General features: G+C 42.4%; 1 pseudogene; it reads right to left on the reverse strand.

Annotated features, from left to right (window-relative positions):
• Positions 1 to 3316: 3316 nt before the first annotated feature.
• On the reverse strand, positions 3317 to 12229 carry LOC131820683 (14-3-3 protein sigma-like; annotated as a pseudogene).
• Between the last annotated feature and the right edge of the window lie 2060 nt (positions 12230 to 14289).

A 14289-nucleotide genomic window follows, 5' to 3' on the forward strand; every position in this document is an offset into this window, starting at 1 on the left:
TATTCTGGGCTCATCGTGTGTGTGTTTCCTGCCCTGCTCCTAGAAGCGGCCATTTCTCCAAGGAGTTCTGCCTGGTTCCTTTCACTGGAGACTACTCTAAGAGACCAAGATTCTAGGTGTGCTGGCTTCTGGGTCCTCTCAGCTGTCAGAGGAAGGAAATAGATATGTGTATACTAACTCCTATATACACATTAATAAATATTTGCACATCTATATGTATCTGAAGTACATACAGGTGTATCTATACCCATATTCAGCTAAATGTAAGCTCGTACAGGGTTTCCAGTGTGAATCCATTAACACACAGATCATTCTAGCCTTCTCCCTTTGCTTATCAAGAATGAGAAAACTGATTCCTATCACTGGTTGTCCTTCTATTGATTTGTTCATTCTTGGTGTACATGTGTACCAGTAACTATTGTTAATCTGCACCCCTATGGAAAGCAACTTGATTGACAGGGTGCGAAGCTTATGTACAGTTTGTTTTGCCTTTAGTATAGACTCTCCTCATTCCAGAAGTTCCTAAGGTCAGAACCACCCCCCATCCTCCCCACCCCACCGCGAGCACACATGCCCTCCGTGAAGTCATTTTTTGTGTTTCCATTCTGCATCTCATCCCTGGGATCCCTGATCTCCCAGATAATTTTTTTTTTTAAATCTGCATACATTCAGGTTCATGCTTAACACAGATTTATTTTAATATTAAAATAATGTATGGGGTGTTTGGGTGGCTCGATCGGTTTAAGAGCCGACTCTTAATCTCAGCTCAGGTCTTGATCTAAGGGTTGTGAGTTCAAGCCCCTTATTGGGCTTCATAGTGAGTGTGGAACCTACTTAAAAAAAAAAAAAAAACCTAATAAAATAAAATAAAGTTTTAAGTTATTTAACAACCAATGAAACTGACAAACCACAGAGATTTATTAACACAACAGATATTTTCCAAGTGCCTCCCTTATGTCAGGCCTTATAAGGGTGTCTCTCCGGCGGGGGAGGGGCTCCATCTCGTAGTGTCCTTGGAGCACCCTGTAAAAGGAAGCACAGACTAACGAAACTAGATGGTGCTCTTTATGGCCACATCTCTAAAACTCTAGGATTCTTTAGAATTGTGGAACCCTATCTCCCTCAGTGGCTCCAGAATCTGCAAAAATAATCTATTTGGAGAACTGCATTTACATAAGGTTAGAATTTGTTTTGTTTTGTTTTGTTTCCTTACTGCTCCTTTGCTTCCAGTAAGAAAGTGATTTAAACTGCAGGGAAGAATAATAACTACCGAAATCAACCACTAGCTTTTGTCTAACACAAATGCCATCAGACTTCAGAGACAATCCCCTTTGTCATTCTGGGTGTGCTGAAAACAACAATTAAGTTGCTCTACACTTGCAAGTGATCTACTCTATTGTTGTTTTATGGGCTTTATTCGTTGCACCCGCCTTATTATCTAAACAGCTAATGAAATTGAGAGTGTACAATTATGCCAATAATGGAAGGAAAGGCCATCATTGTCTGTGGCTCTTATCTTTGGGGCAGAGGAAGAGGACATGCAGGCATTAGCAGATTCACCAATGGATTAGCTTTCTTCAGAACTTCAGTGTTTTGTGAAGCTTTCCAAGGTCATCTTGCCGAACTCCTAGGGTGACCCTCCACCTCCGGGTTTGTCCCCAGTCGGGAAGGCTTATCTCTAACATTGCCACAACAGGTTGAGGACTTGGTAGGAGCAATGCCCTGGAGTCCTAGGACTGAGTGAAAAAGTAGGAAAGATGACAATCGTAATATTTACCTACCAAGATCCTGGGCCATATCATCTGATGTGCAAACCTCTGCCATGCCGAGGAATACAGCACTCTCTGGGGGGTGGAGACTCCCCGTGGCAGGAGGACTGTTGGCAGGATCTTTCAGGGCAGTTGTCACAGACCAAAGGACTGCCTCCATACAAAGGGGAACTGGAACCCGGAGAAGGAAGGAGTCCAGGCGCCAATCCTTGGGCTTGAGATGCTACCAGCTGCTTAAAAATGCTGAGGAGTGGGGCACCGGAGTGGCTCAGTGGGTTAAAGCCTCTGCCTTCAGCTCAGGTCATGATCCCGGGGTCCTGGGATCAAGCCCCCGCATTGGGCTCTCTGCTCAGCAGGGAGCCTGCTTCCCCCCTCCCCCGCCTGTCTCTCTGCCTATTTGTGATCTCTGTCTGTCAAATAAATAAATAAAATCTTAAAAAAAAAAATGCTGAGGAGTTCCGTGACAGCAGAATTCTATTATGAAGACAGACAATGGCTTCTCCCCAAACTTTCCCAAATATTACTGTCATTCACGGGAGGTATGTTGACTTTGTTGTCCACACATTTGCTTTTAAAAAATTAGGAGCGAGAACCACCTTTGTCAGTTAAAAACAAGCTTACCTGAAATTCTGTCCACTTCGGGCTGGAAGGATGGAGTAAGACAAGGGATGGCTGAGCTGGGATCCTGAAGCCTGGTCTACGTCATCGCCCATAAGAGCCATGATTTGAGGTGACCTGTGGCAGCCACTGGGAGAGCTCCCAGGGCTCCAGTGATTGCGGTGCCCCTGCTCTGAGGGGTGGGAGATGCCTGTTTAGAAGGGTGGGATTTCCCCCAAAGGGAAGAAACAACAATCACTCATTCTAGCAGAGAGGGAGGGTGGGTTTTCAACTGGCAAGATAAGGTTCTTCTTTTCTTTCTGGGAACTGAGTTGGGCTTGGGCTCTGAGATATGGGGAGGCTTCTGGAACCTAAGCCAGGGTTCAGAGGTTGGGTCTGAGCCTAAAATGCCAACAGTATACAGTTCTAGAAGCAGTTGTGAATTTCCCTTAGCTTGTGACCCAGTCTTCTGGTCTCCAGCATACCACGTGTGGTGTGTAGGTGCACCATAAAGACAACCATTGCCTTCCTGCAGCTGCAGAAAGAGATCTTGCTTAGGATGACAGAGATGACTGGCCTAGAAGAGCTATACTCGATTTTGGGGGGGTGGTGGGGAACTTTATTCGGAAGAAACATGGTCACACACAGCAGTCATGCTTTTCCTCTCATTCTTGGTCTTGTGCACGCGTGCGCACACACACACACACACACACACTCATCTCTAGCTTCTGCTACACTCATAGCCCAGTTCTCAGCCACAAGGGTGGGACTCTTCTCAGTTCCTCAGATCAAGAGGCAATAGGGACAGAAGAGGGTCAAGGGGGTGAGCAGTGACCTGGTTCAGAGGCGAGTGTTCTCAGGAACAGGGTACAGAGAGCAGTGGTGAGGTCTCCAACCCCATACTAATCCTCTCTGTGGAGAGTGGGGGCAGAGCAAGGGGCAGGAGTGGCTCAGTTCTGGGGCTCCTCAGGAGCCTCACCCCTTCTCCCCTGGTGTTGTCAGCCGTCCCCAGCACCAGGTTGTCTTGCAGTCCCTGCGTGATGAAGGTGCTGTCTTTGTAGGAGTCCTTGGTGAGGGTGTGCAGGTCAGCCATGGCCTCGTCCGAGGTGGTCTTGGCCAGTGAGATAGCCTGCTCTGGGCTGTTGGGGATCTCATAGGAGAAGACCATAAAGTTCCTTGAGACCAGGTCCAGGCCAGTGGGATTGCCAGGCAGCCATTTCCTTGCTGAGGTCTATGGCCTCCTGGCAGACTGACAGGGCAGGGTCGATGATATGCTTTCGGTCCTACCTCAGCCAGGTAGTGGTGTAGTCCCCCTTCAGTTTCTGGTGGAAGACCCAGCTTTTAGCGTCACCGGTACCTTCGATGAGGTGGTGTCCAGCAGGCCCACCGCACCGTCACACACCTTCTCCCAGTCCCCGGACCCTTCCCTTCCTAGCCCTCCTCATTGCTTTTCTGCTGGGCATGACAGGCCCCTCCAGGCAGCGCTCTGGCCTCCCACCACATCCTCGCAAGCCACTGAGAGAAGGTTTCAGTCTTCACAGGGTAGCTCCTTCCCTTTTCCATGGCACCCTTCACGAAGGCTGACATGTCCCCATAGCCTTCGCCTGCTCTGCCAGCATGGCCTTCTGGATCACAGGGGCTTCCTCCGTGGCAGGACACACAGGCAGGCAGTGGGCTAACTGGCTACCTGGGGACCAGTGTCAGACTCTTTCAGGGCTGCACTCTTACAAGGGGCAGCAGCAGTAAAGACTGCAGGCCAAGGAACAGGAAATAAACAAAACCAAAAACTTGCTCCTGAGAACATACATTTTGGCACCTTGAAAAGCTTCACACCAGCTGATAGGCATGGGACAGGAATGTATGTGGGTGTTGGGGAGTGGGGACTGCATTCAAGTAACTAAAACTGGAGGGGTTCATGCATTAACATCTTGGGAGTGCAAAGATAGTAACCTGTCTTCGGTTCAAGTCATAGTTTGGGATGCCAGGGACACAGAGGTCACACTTCATTTTTATCAGCTTCCCAACACTTTTCTGCAAAATTTCTGCCACGGACGGTATGCTATTTCTCATCAGAAACAATTTCCAGACTTAATTTGAAAAAAAAAAAAAAAGCATTTAAAAATAGAACAATATTTTAAATATTTGAAGATGACGGCAGCCTGTAGGAACCACGCATCCCCTTTCTCCGCAGAGCGCCTCGCAATGTGTGTTCACGGGCACGCACAGTCATTGTTCTCTCTTAAACATCCCTCATGCAGCTGGAGGACTTATGTTCTTACAACCTCAAAACCTTCGAAGATAACTCACGCTACAATAACAAAGGTAATAAAATGTGTAGGTGGAAGCTTGCCAAACATTTATAGAACACCGTACTGCTCATACAAATATTTGATCTCATTTGAATAATACGTTTCTGCCGGTGTACTGTGAGAGGTTTCTTTCTTTTTTTATTTTGCTTTATTTTATTTAACCTAAGATATGCACAACAACTCATTTAGAAAGACTAGGCAGATGTTAGCTCTGCCCAGCACTCTGGATTTAGCTACCCAAGGAGAACTATGTTCCATTTCCTTTTTTGGTATCACAGGCCTTGATCTCTAAACAAATACATGAAGTGGGTCTCTAAACTCGGAGTGGAAGTAAGCTAATCATTGACATTCGAGACACTCTGCTACTTGACACACTTTCACAATAAATGTCCAGCCACTCCACCAACTAAGTTCCTACCGTGGCAAAAAATTATCCCCTTAAGGGGCCTGTGCAGCTCTATTGGGGTGTTTGGTGGCCTGAAACCTCTCTGTTTCTTTTTCCGTGTCCCTCAGAGTACCCAGCTCAGAGATGGACACAAAAGGAGTGGTTACTGTGTCTTTGCTGAACAGGGAAAAATAGGATAATTGTCACCGAAGGGGAACTCTGTCCATCGCACGTGTTTGCTAACAAGTGACAGGTTGAATCCTCTTAACTACTAGGTGAGGTATTAATCATAATCTTATTCACAGCTGGAGAAACTGAGGCTGTGATATACCGAGAAATACATATTTGGTCTTTGTCCTCAGTTCCTGGCACCGAACTCTAAAACTCTTGTGATTTCCTGAGCGAGACGGGTGATAAGGGCATCTTTTGTTACAACATTTGGTCTTAGTCCCTGACTCCTGTCCTGACACAAGAGAGTTTTAAGCTGTTGGGATCTCTGGAGGGACAGGAATGTGTTTTGCATGCCCATGAGATGACTGGTGGTTGGGGACCCCCAGATAGCTCCAGGATGGGGGAAGATCACCAAAAAGACCAAGACATGGTCAGAAACTTGGAACTTTCACCCATACTCCCTGACTTCAGGGGGAGCGAGGGAGAGGCTGGAGATGGAGGTAATCACCAGGGGCTATGCCTTAATCAATCATGCCTATGTAAGGAAACCTCCATAAAGATCCTGAAACTAGAAGGTGACTGGGTGGCTCAGTCAGTTAAGTGGCTGCCTTTGGCTCAGGTCATGACCCCAGGGTCCTGGGATCAAACTCCACTTTGGGCTCCTTGCTCAGCAGGGAGCCTGCTTCTGCCTCTCTGCCCTGTTCATGCTCTCTTCTCTCTGTCTTAAATAAATAAATAAATAAAATCTTAAAAAAAAAAAAAAAAAAAAAGGATCCTGAAACATGTTTGGGGGCTGGGGGATGGCCAGAGAGCCTCCTGGTTGGCAAATACCTCAAGGTGCTGGGTGGGAAGTGAATTCGAAAAGGGCGTGGAAACTCCAGGCCTCTTACCCATATGTCTTGCCCACTGCCTCTCTTCAGTTTGGCTATTCCTGACTTGTTGTCTCTATCACAAACCACTCATGGCAGGTAACGTGCCTTCCTAAGTTCTCTGAGCCACTCTAGCAAATTACAGAACCCAAGGAGGGGGTGGAGGAAATCCCCACTTTGTAGCCAATCACTTGGAAGTTTGGGAGACCACCACGACCTGTGCTTGTATCTAAAACAAAGGGAAGATTTGTGGGCCTGAACCCTTAATCTGTGGGGTTTGACACAATGTCTGGGTAGCTAGGGTCAGAATTGAATTGCATTGTAGGACACTCACTTGGTGTCTGGAAAGTTGCGGAATTGCTTGGTGTGGAAAATCCACATTTAGTGTCATATGTGTTATGAGTAAAAATGGCTTATAGAGGCCCAGAGTGGTTAACTCATTCAACTGCCCACACTACATGAGAGTGGGAGAGCTGGAATTTGAACCAAATAGGTGTTGGACAGGTGTAGGACAGGTTTTGTCTCCTGTTTTCTCTGTTTAACTACTGGAGTATTCATATTAATGCTAGTGTTGATAAAACACATATTTTTGAAAAACCCGCACAGTAGCTCCGCAGAATGAACATTTTTGTGTCCTTTACCAGAGCAAAAACAGCCTAAAGTCACCGCTGAACATCACATTGAGTTTATCTGACTAGAGTGCTGTATCTGGAAGTCAAGACCTGCTTCCCAGCTTCCCTATGGACTAACAGTATTACTTCTCACAAGCTACGTGGTCTCTCATTTTGGCTCATTTTCTTCTACCCTCTCAAAATATAAGCAACTCATGATCTGTGTATTTGCTTCTGAGGTAACAGGAAGCTTCCAGAGATCACATTGTTAGCTTCAGTGGGCCCATTTGGAAGAAAGGTATGAGAAAGAGATAAAGGATCACTCCCACTAACAAAAATTGAACCATGATGCAACCACCACCAGCATCATGGGTGTCATCACACCCCGATCCAGTTCTCTTAGGTAAAGATGGCTGTGGTAGGTTCCTCCTCCATAAGTGAATATCGCAAATGATTTTCCTTTCACTAAAAAGTTGTATCCCGTCATGACCCATGCCTTTCAAACTTCAAATATTTTAAACACCACTTTGACAGGGCATGGACTTTAATAAATAAGAACAAATATCCAAGCCGTACTCATGGCCGAAGTAGTTTACAAACTTCTCTCTTCGATCACATTCTTCTCGTTGTTTATTGGGAAGTGGTCAGCTTCAAAAATGTCTTCAAGGTAAGTTTGAATCTATCTTTTTGCCCGACTCATCCCCTTCTCACTGCTCAAAACATATACACACACACTTGCTTCTATAACAACAGTTAGCTCTTGCTTATGGAATCATGTTCTACATACACCGATGTCTCTCTCAATGCCAGGTTTTCAAGGTTCTCGATTAATATTCTGTATGTCAAATAAACCAGTGATCAGCCTGGCTCTCTACAATGCAGCTTGTCATCTATAATAACCTGTAACATAAAACAATCTCTATGCTTAAAAACTATAACCAATCAATAATAACTATTAATTAATTTCTTAACATATTAGATTTTGAGCACACGAACAGATACGGTCCTTTTCTGAGTATCAGTGTGAAAAGTGTGTAAGAATCCATCGGAAACTGCCCTCAAAGTCTGGGGTGGCAAGCTCTCTCCATTCAAAATGGATTTGATTTTTGAAAAAGGTCTCATTCAGAGGCAAGCTGTTGAGTAACGGGAATCATGAAGCTGAGTTTTGATTAGAAATAAGCTTTTACTAAAATATAGCAGTGATTCTCAGTGGGAAATAAAAATTCTGAGGATGATGGGGCACCTGGGTGGGTCAGTGGCTTAAGCTTCTGCCTTGGGCTCAGGTCATGATCTCAGGGTCCTGGGGTCGAGTCCCACATCGGGCTCTCTGCTCAGCAGGGAGCCTGCTTCCCCTCTCTCTCTGCCTACTTGTGATATCTCTGTCAAATAAATAAATAAAAATCTTTTTAAAAAATAAAATCTATCAAAAAATTCTGGGGATGGCACTTTGGTGATGTATTTTGAAAATGCATTCACAGATGGGAAATAGGGAAAAAAAATCCCGATTTCATTCAATAAACAACAAAAAATAAATTTCAACTTTAAGTTTAAACTTTCTTGGGTGATAGGTCCATGATATGGGCCTTAGGATACAGAATAGTTGATGGTCTTTTTTTCACATTTCGAAAGATGTATATATTTAGAATAGTTAAAAGATACTGTATTAGGACTGTGTTTATGTGGCTCCTATTTTGACTTTAAAGGCAATTCACAAAATAGAAGTCAAGAAATATTTTGAGAAATGGCAGCTTCATTGAAATACAGCTCCAGTGTTCTGGAGCAATCGTTTTGAAGGTTAATGCTCATTTTAATACTTTTTAAGAAAATATGTATTTACCTATTTGAGAGCTAGAGAAAGAGAAAGAGCAAGGGGCAGGGGCAAAGGGAAAAGGAGAGGGAGAAGCAGACTCCCTGCTGAGTGCAGACCCGGACTCCGGGACTTGGGATCGATCCCCGGACCCTGAGATCAGGATCTGAGTGGAAGTCAGATGCTTAACCAACTGAGCCACCCAGGCTCCCCCCATTTTAATTTTTTTAAAAGATTTTATTTATTTATTCGACAGACAGAGATCACAAGTAGGCAGAGAGGCAGGCAGAGAGAGAGGAAGGGAAGCAGGCTCCCCGCTGAGCAGAGAGCCCGATGCGGGACTAGGTCCCAGAACCCTGAGACCATGACCTGAGCTGAAGGAAGAGGCTTTAACCCACTGCGCTCCTCATTTTAGTTTTAGAAGTTCTAGTAATCTCGCTTAAAAATTAGATGAATACTTAATAATCATCTTTTTTACCCAGATGCTTTCACTAAGAACTGAAGGGCTTTGTAGACTTCAGAATAAATTTTTCACAATCCTTATGAGAAAAGAGCAAGTCATACAGTATCTCTTTACATGGATGCTCAGGCTCTCTGAGAAGTTCAAGTCTTAGAGAAATACCAGTTGTAATTCGCCATAGTTGGGGTGGTTTTTGTTGTTGTTGTTGTTGGTGGTGGTGGTGGTGGTGGTGGTGGTGGTGGTGTTTGGGGCCAAACTTAGTCCCAGGTGTTATATTCGTAAAATGAGATCCTGCAACTTCTGTTGACATATGTAAGCATGCTCGTGATTTCTTCTGAAGGAAAATGGGTCTTGCAAATCTAAACTAGCACCCCCAGGCTTTTTCCTGCCCAGGCAGAATCACTTGGAATTACCAAGCACCATTTAAAAAAAATTTTTAAAAAGCCAAAAAACACTGTGATAGAATCTAGATTACACACACACACACACACACACACACACACACACACACACACACATATGCTGGCTCCCGCTCTAGAGTTCATCTACTGTCTAAGCAGAGAGGCAGGGCAGGCATCAGGGGTGATGCTTTACTATCTCCAAAATGGAAACCGAAATGTACTTCCTGCCCCTCCCAAGTCCCCTGTTTTGGACATACAGGTTTTGCCAATGTCCATTTTCATAGACAAGAAAGTAGTCAGTCTGGTGCAGGGTCTCCACCGACCGCTGTTTCTAGAATCTAAGACCCTTTGTCTCAGCACTGTGTGGCACATTTGTGTCGCCAGGCAGCTGTGCATTCATGGCGATCCATTGATGTCAAATGTTGGGAAGGAATTCCCTGATGGGGCTCGGAACAGGATTAGCTATTTTTAGGGTTTCAGCTGCTGTCCTAAACAGTTCCATAGGATCAAGACATTACTTGTCTTCCTTCTCTTGAGATAATTTGGGAAATGGGTATTCGGTGGAATGTTAGTCTTTTTTAGAGCTCTATGGCTGCCTGAAATTAAACACGTTCTTACACTTCCTTTTAGCAGGCTGATAAAATGTAGTTGCTGAGTCAGGTGGGGGGGGCTCAGGAAATTATGGGGAAATCAACTGAAGTGCTGGAGAATCTCTCACTGCCATTGCTTCATGAGTGAGTCAGAGAGTAAGACTCATTTTGGATCCTCTTGCAGGCTAATTTTCACACTGGGCTCTGCTGAGCGTTGTCGCTGTGAGGCATGACTGTGAGGAGGAAGGGCAGGCACAGCCCCCACACCCCCGGGGTGCTTGTTAAGATTTAGAGTCTCAGACCCACCCAGATGTTCTGATCAGCCCCTATTCTATCCACTCCCAGCTGATTCTCACACACACTGAAAAGAGCTTGAGGAACACCACTGACTCGGGTTCCATAGATCTAGGATTTGGAAGTTGGGGTTCTGGGATGTCCCCACCCCCATTTTGAATTCATCTATTTTATACACTGGAATCTCCTCCATGCTTTCATTTGAAGAAGCTCTTCCGTGACCAAAACCAAAACCCAAACCAAACCCTACTTCAGGACAGAGAAAGCTACTTCCTTCGTCTACTGCAAGGACACCACTCTGTACCTCTAGCAACAGATCTGTACAACTCAGGGGTTCCTGAATGAGTGTTGTTAGCTTGAGTAGCTGAGATTAATGCTTTATTCTCCATTGCACACCCAGGACTATAACTGCCCCCTCCAGGCCTCAAATCTGGCTTTCGGTTCAAGAGTTCCTCATTTCAGACGAGATCTGGCGTGTTCAGGGTGGTATGACCATAGACTAGAGGTCCTCATTTCAGACAAGAGTTTCAGAAGGTGCCATGTACAAATGTGATAATGGAATGCATCCCACATGCTGGTTTTCAGGTCACACAGAATGAAGACATTAAGAACGTGTTAATATGGCTGCTTGCAAGACTATTTTGTATTGTGGTTTTTGCTTTCCTAGATGCCTGAAGTAAGTCTTCCCTACTGTGTTAAATTTAGCAAGAAATCTAGATGGTGAAAGAAACTAGTGGACTTCCACATTTTAAAACCATCCAAAATTCATCTAACTTTCCAATGAGTTTCTTATGTTATAAAAACTCATTCACATGATTAGGTCAATTGGGTAGCATAAAAACTTCAAACCCATAAAATACAATACATAGTATCTCACATATTGATTTATTAAGCACCTACTATATACAAAGCTTATACTAAAAATATTTTAAGAACTACAAAGGAGGGGCACCTGGGTGGCTCAGGGGGTTAAGCCTCTGCCTTTGGCTCAGGTCATGATCTCAGAGTCCTGGGATCCAGCCCCACATCGGGCTCTCTGCTCAGCGGGGAGCCTGCTTCCCCCTCTCTCTCTCTCTGCCTGCCTCTTTGCCTACTTGTGATCTCTCCCTCGCTCTCGCTCTCTCTCTGTGTCAAATAAATAAATAAAATCTTAAAAAAAAAAAAAAGAACTACAAAGGAAATAATATACTTGGGTCAGGTCTTCAAGAAGTGTACAATCAAACAGGATGTAAGAGGAAACAAAGAAATGCTCATACTACACTCTGTAGCAAATGCAAGGATTAGAGCTCTGCTATTATATAGAGAAAAGGGAAAGTCAGAGGGCTATTTTAGATGTTTTGCTCCCACAAAGGTGAGGTACACAGTTTAAAGACGTACATCTTGCCTCAGGTCCTGTGTGTGTGTGTGTGTGTTTGCAATCCCCTGTGCATGTATTTTTCTCTGGGTATTTGGTTTTGTATAAAGCTTTTCTCCTGCTTTGATAAGTCTTTAAAAGAAATCTTGCTTTTGAATGTATATGCACTAGAAAATTTTAAAGCTAACCCTGAGTCAATTAACTGTTGTGAATTTCGTGTCTCTTTCAGAGCTACCCTATAAAAATAAAAGCATAATGTATGCACATATTTTCAGTCCCTTCTTTTAAAAAAAAACAATAAATAGTATATATGACACACACCATTTTTTATTTTACCTTGGAGATTAGTTCAAAGAAATACATACATAGCTACTGCATTTTTAAAATGGCTGCATAGCGCCCGATTATCTGAACTGAATTCATAGTATTTTACTATCCATAATTGTTTTAACCAATTCTTTATTGATAACCATTTATAATGTTTCCAATATGTTGGTATTCTTGTAAATTCCTAGAAGTAGAATTAAATATGTGCATTGTCTTCCTTTAATGGTTACCTTGGGAAATTTTTAAGTGAAAGTACTTAAAGTCTAAAATCAGCATCTTTACCATTTTCGCAAACTATCCAGTCTATGAACACTTCAACTCCAATCACCTCCTCCTTACTTCTATACCATTGTTGTATTTTAATTGTCTTTTTTTAACTCTGAAAGGGCATATTATTATTATTGTTTTTCACATTATAAGTTTACAGACAATTTTACTAATTTCTCTACCATTTTTTTGTTTCATCCCAGACCTTGGGTTGAGGATTAGTTTCTTTCTATACGAAATGCCTATTTATAACTTGTTGGAAAGGTCTATTTCTTGGAAACTCTATTAGTGTTGATTTGTCTTAAAATATCTTTATTTCAGCCCCATATTTGAGTGATAGGGTATAGATACAAAACTTTAGTTTTTTGAGTTCACTTTTTCTCGGCATATTGAAAAATCAACTTCTGATTTTACTTCTGATTACTTCTGATAAGAAGTCAGCTGGCAGTATAGCTGTTGGAGAACTCTTCTTTGACCATCTTTTCCTTCTGGCTACTCTAAGACGATCTCATTGCTTCCCTTCTGCAGTTTGGTTATGAGGGGTACAGTTGTAAATTTTTTAAAACGTAACTTTCTTTGAAAATGTCTTTCTTTTTCAATGTTTTTTAACTTTTTAAAAATTGGAGTATAATTTACATCCGGTTTATATTTGTTTCAGGTGTACAATATGATGATTCAACAACTGTGTACATGACTCATCAAGATAAGGGCACTCTTGATCCCTTTTATCTAGTCACCCCCTCCCTTCATCTCTAGCGATGACCGGTTTGTTCTCTGTATTGAAGACACTGTTTTTGGTTTGTTTCTCTTTTATTTCTTTGCTTTGTTTTGTTTCTTAAATTCCACATATGTGAGATCATATGGCATTTGTCTTTTTCTGACTGACTTACTTCACTTTGCATAATATCCTCTAGGTTCATTCGTGTTGTTGCAAATGGAAAGATCTCATTCTTTTTTATGGCTGAGTAATATCCCACTGTATATACACATATATTCATCTTTTTAGTATGAGTATGGCGATCTGTCAACAGTAACAGAAAATTAGGAGCCATTTTCAATTTAAATATTACCTCTTCTCCATTTTCTTTATTACGTTTCTCCAAAATTCCAACTGTGGTTTTATGATTCTACAACTCATTCTATATTATAAGGTTCTTAATGACTTTTAAATTTTTTCCACCTCATTTCTTTCTGTGCTACATTCTGGGTAATTTCTGCTACAGTATTTTCCATTTCACTAAAATTAGTCTTAAACTGTGTCTACTATGAATATTGGGCTTGACTTTCAATTGCTCTTTTTCTATTTTTTTTTTTTTAGTCATTCTTTTGGAGTCTTTCAAATCTTCTTGATTGATTTTATAATCTGTCATTCATGCCTTTCATTTATGTGTTTCTTGTGATATTGACTATGGGGACTTATGTTCCCTAGAATTTTACCTGTAATAATTTTTGAAGCTTTAGTTGAAGGTAAGTTCCTTCAAAAACAATATGCATTTCCTTCTTCCTGGCACCAATAGGGCATTCCCAACTAAGGGCTACTTTAAAATCTATTGTAGATTCGAAGTACTATGAATTTGAGCAGAAAATGCCCATGAAAACTGGATTCTACTTACGAATTCTCAGGAGAAACATTTTTTCCTTCAACTCAGCTTCAAGGCTGAAAGAAACAAGTACTTTTTAGCAGTGTTTTCCATGCTTTCCGATTTGTCTGACTTTCCTAGATTGCTTATACGTTTTCCTTTCAGATTTTTGCCTCAGTGGCCTCAAGGATTTGTCTCATGTCTTACACATTGCAGAGCAGTTAAAAACAGGAGTTTGGAGTAATCAGGGTTTAATACATTACCTCAGAGCAAAAGCCAGATTCAGTGTTTAGTTACCTCTATATATTTCTCCTTTTAATTAACTTTTACCTTCCATTGATTTTCTTTCCTTTCTAACTTACTCTTGCATGCATTTTGAAAGAAATTTATCTTTAAAAAATAAATAAACAAAAATAGCACCTATCTTTGTTGTTTTCAGTGGGAAAGTAGATTATGTCAAGAAACAGAAGAAACAATTATGTCAAGAAACAGAGGTCT

The sequence above is a fragment of the Mustela lutreola genome, chromosome 18, assembly GCF_030435805.1.
Source record: "Mustela lutreola isolate mMusLut2 chromosome 18, mMusLut2.pri, whole genome shotgun sequence".
NCBI lineage: Eukaryota > Metazoa > Chordata > Mammalia > Carnivora > Mustelidae > Mustela > Mustela lutreola.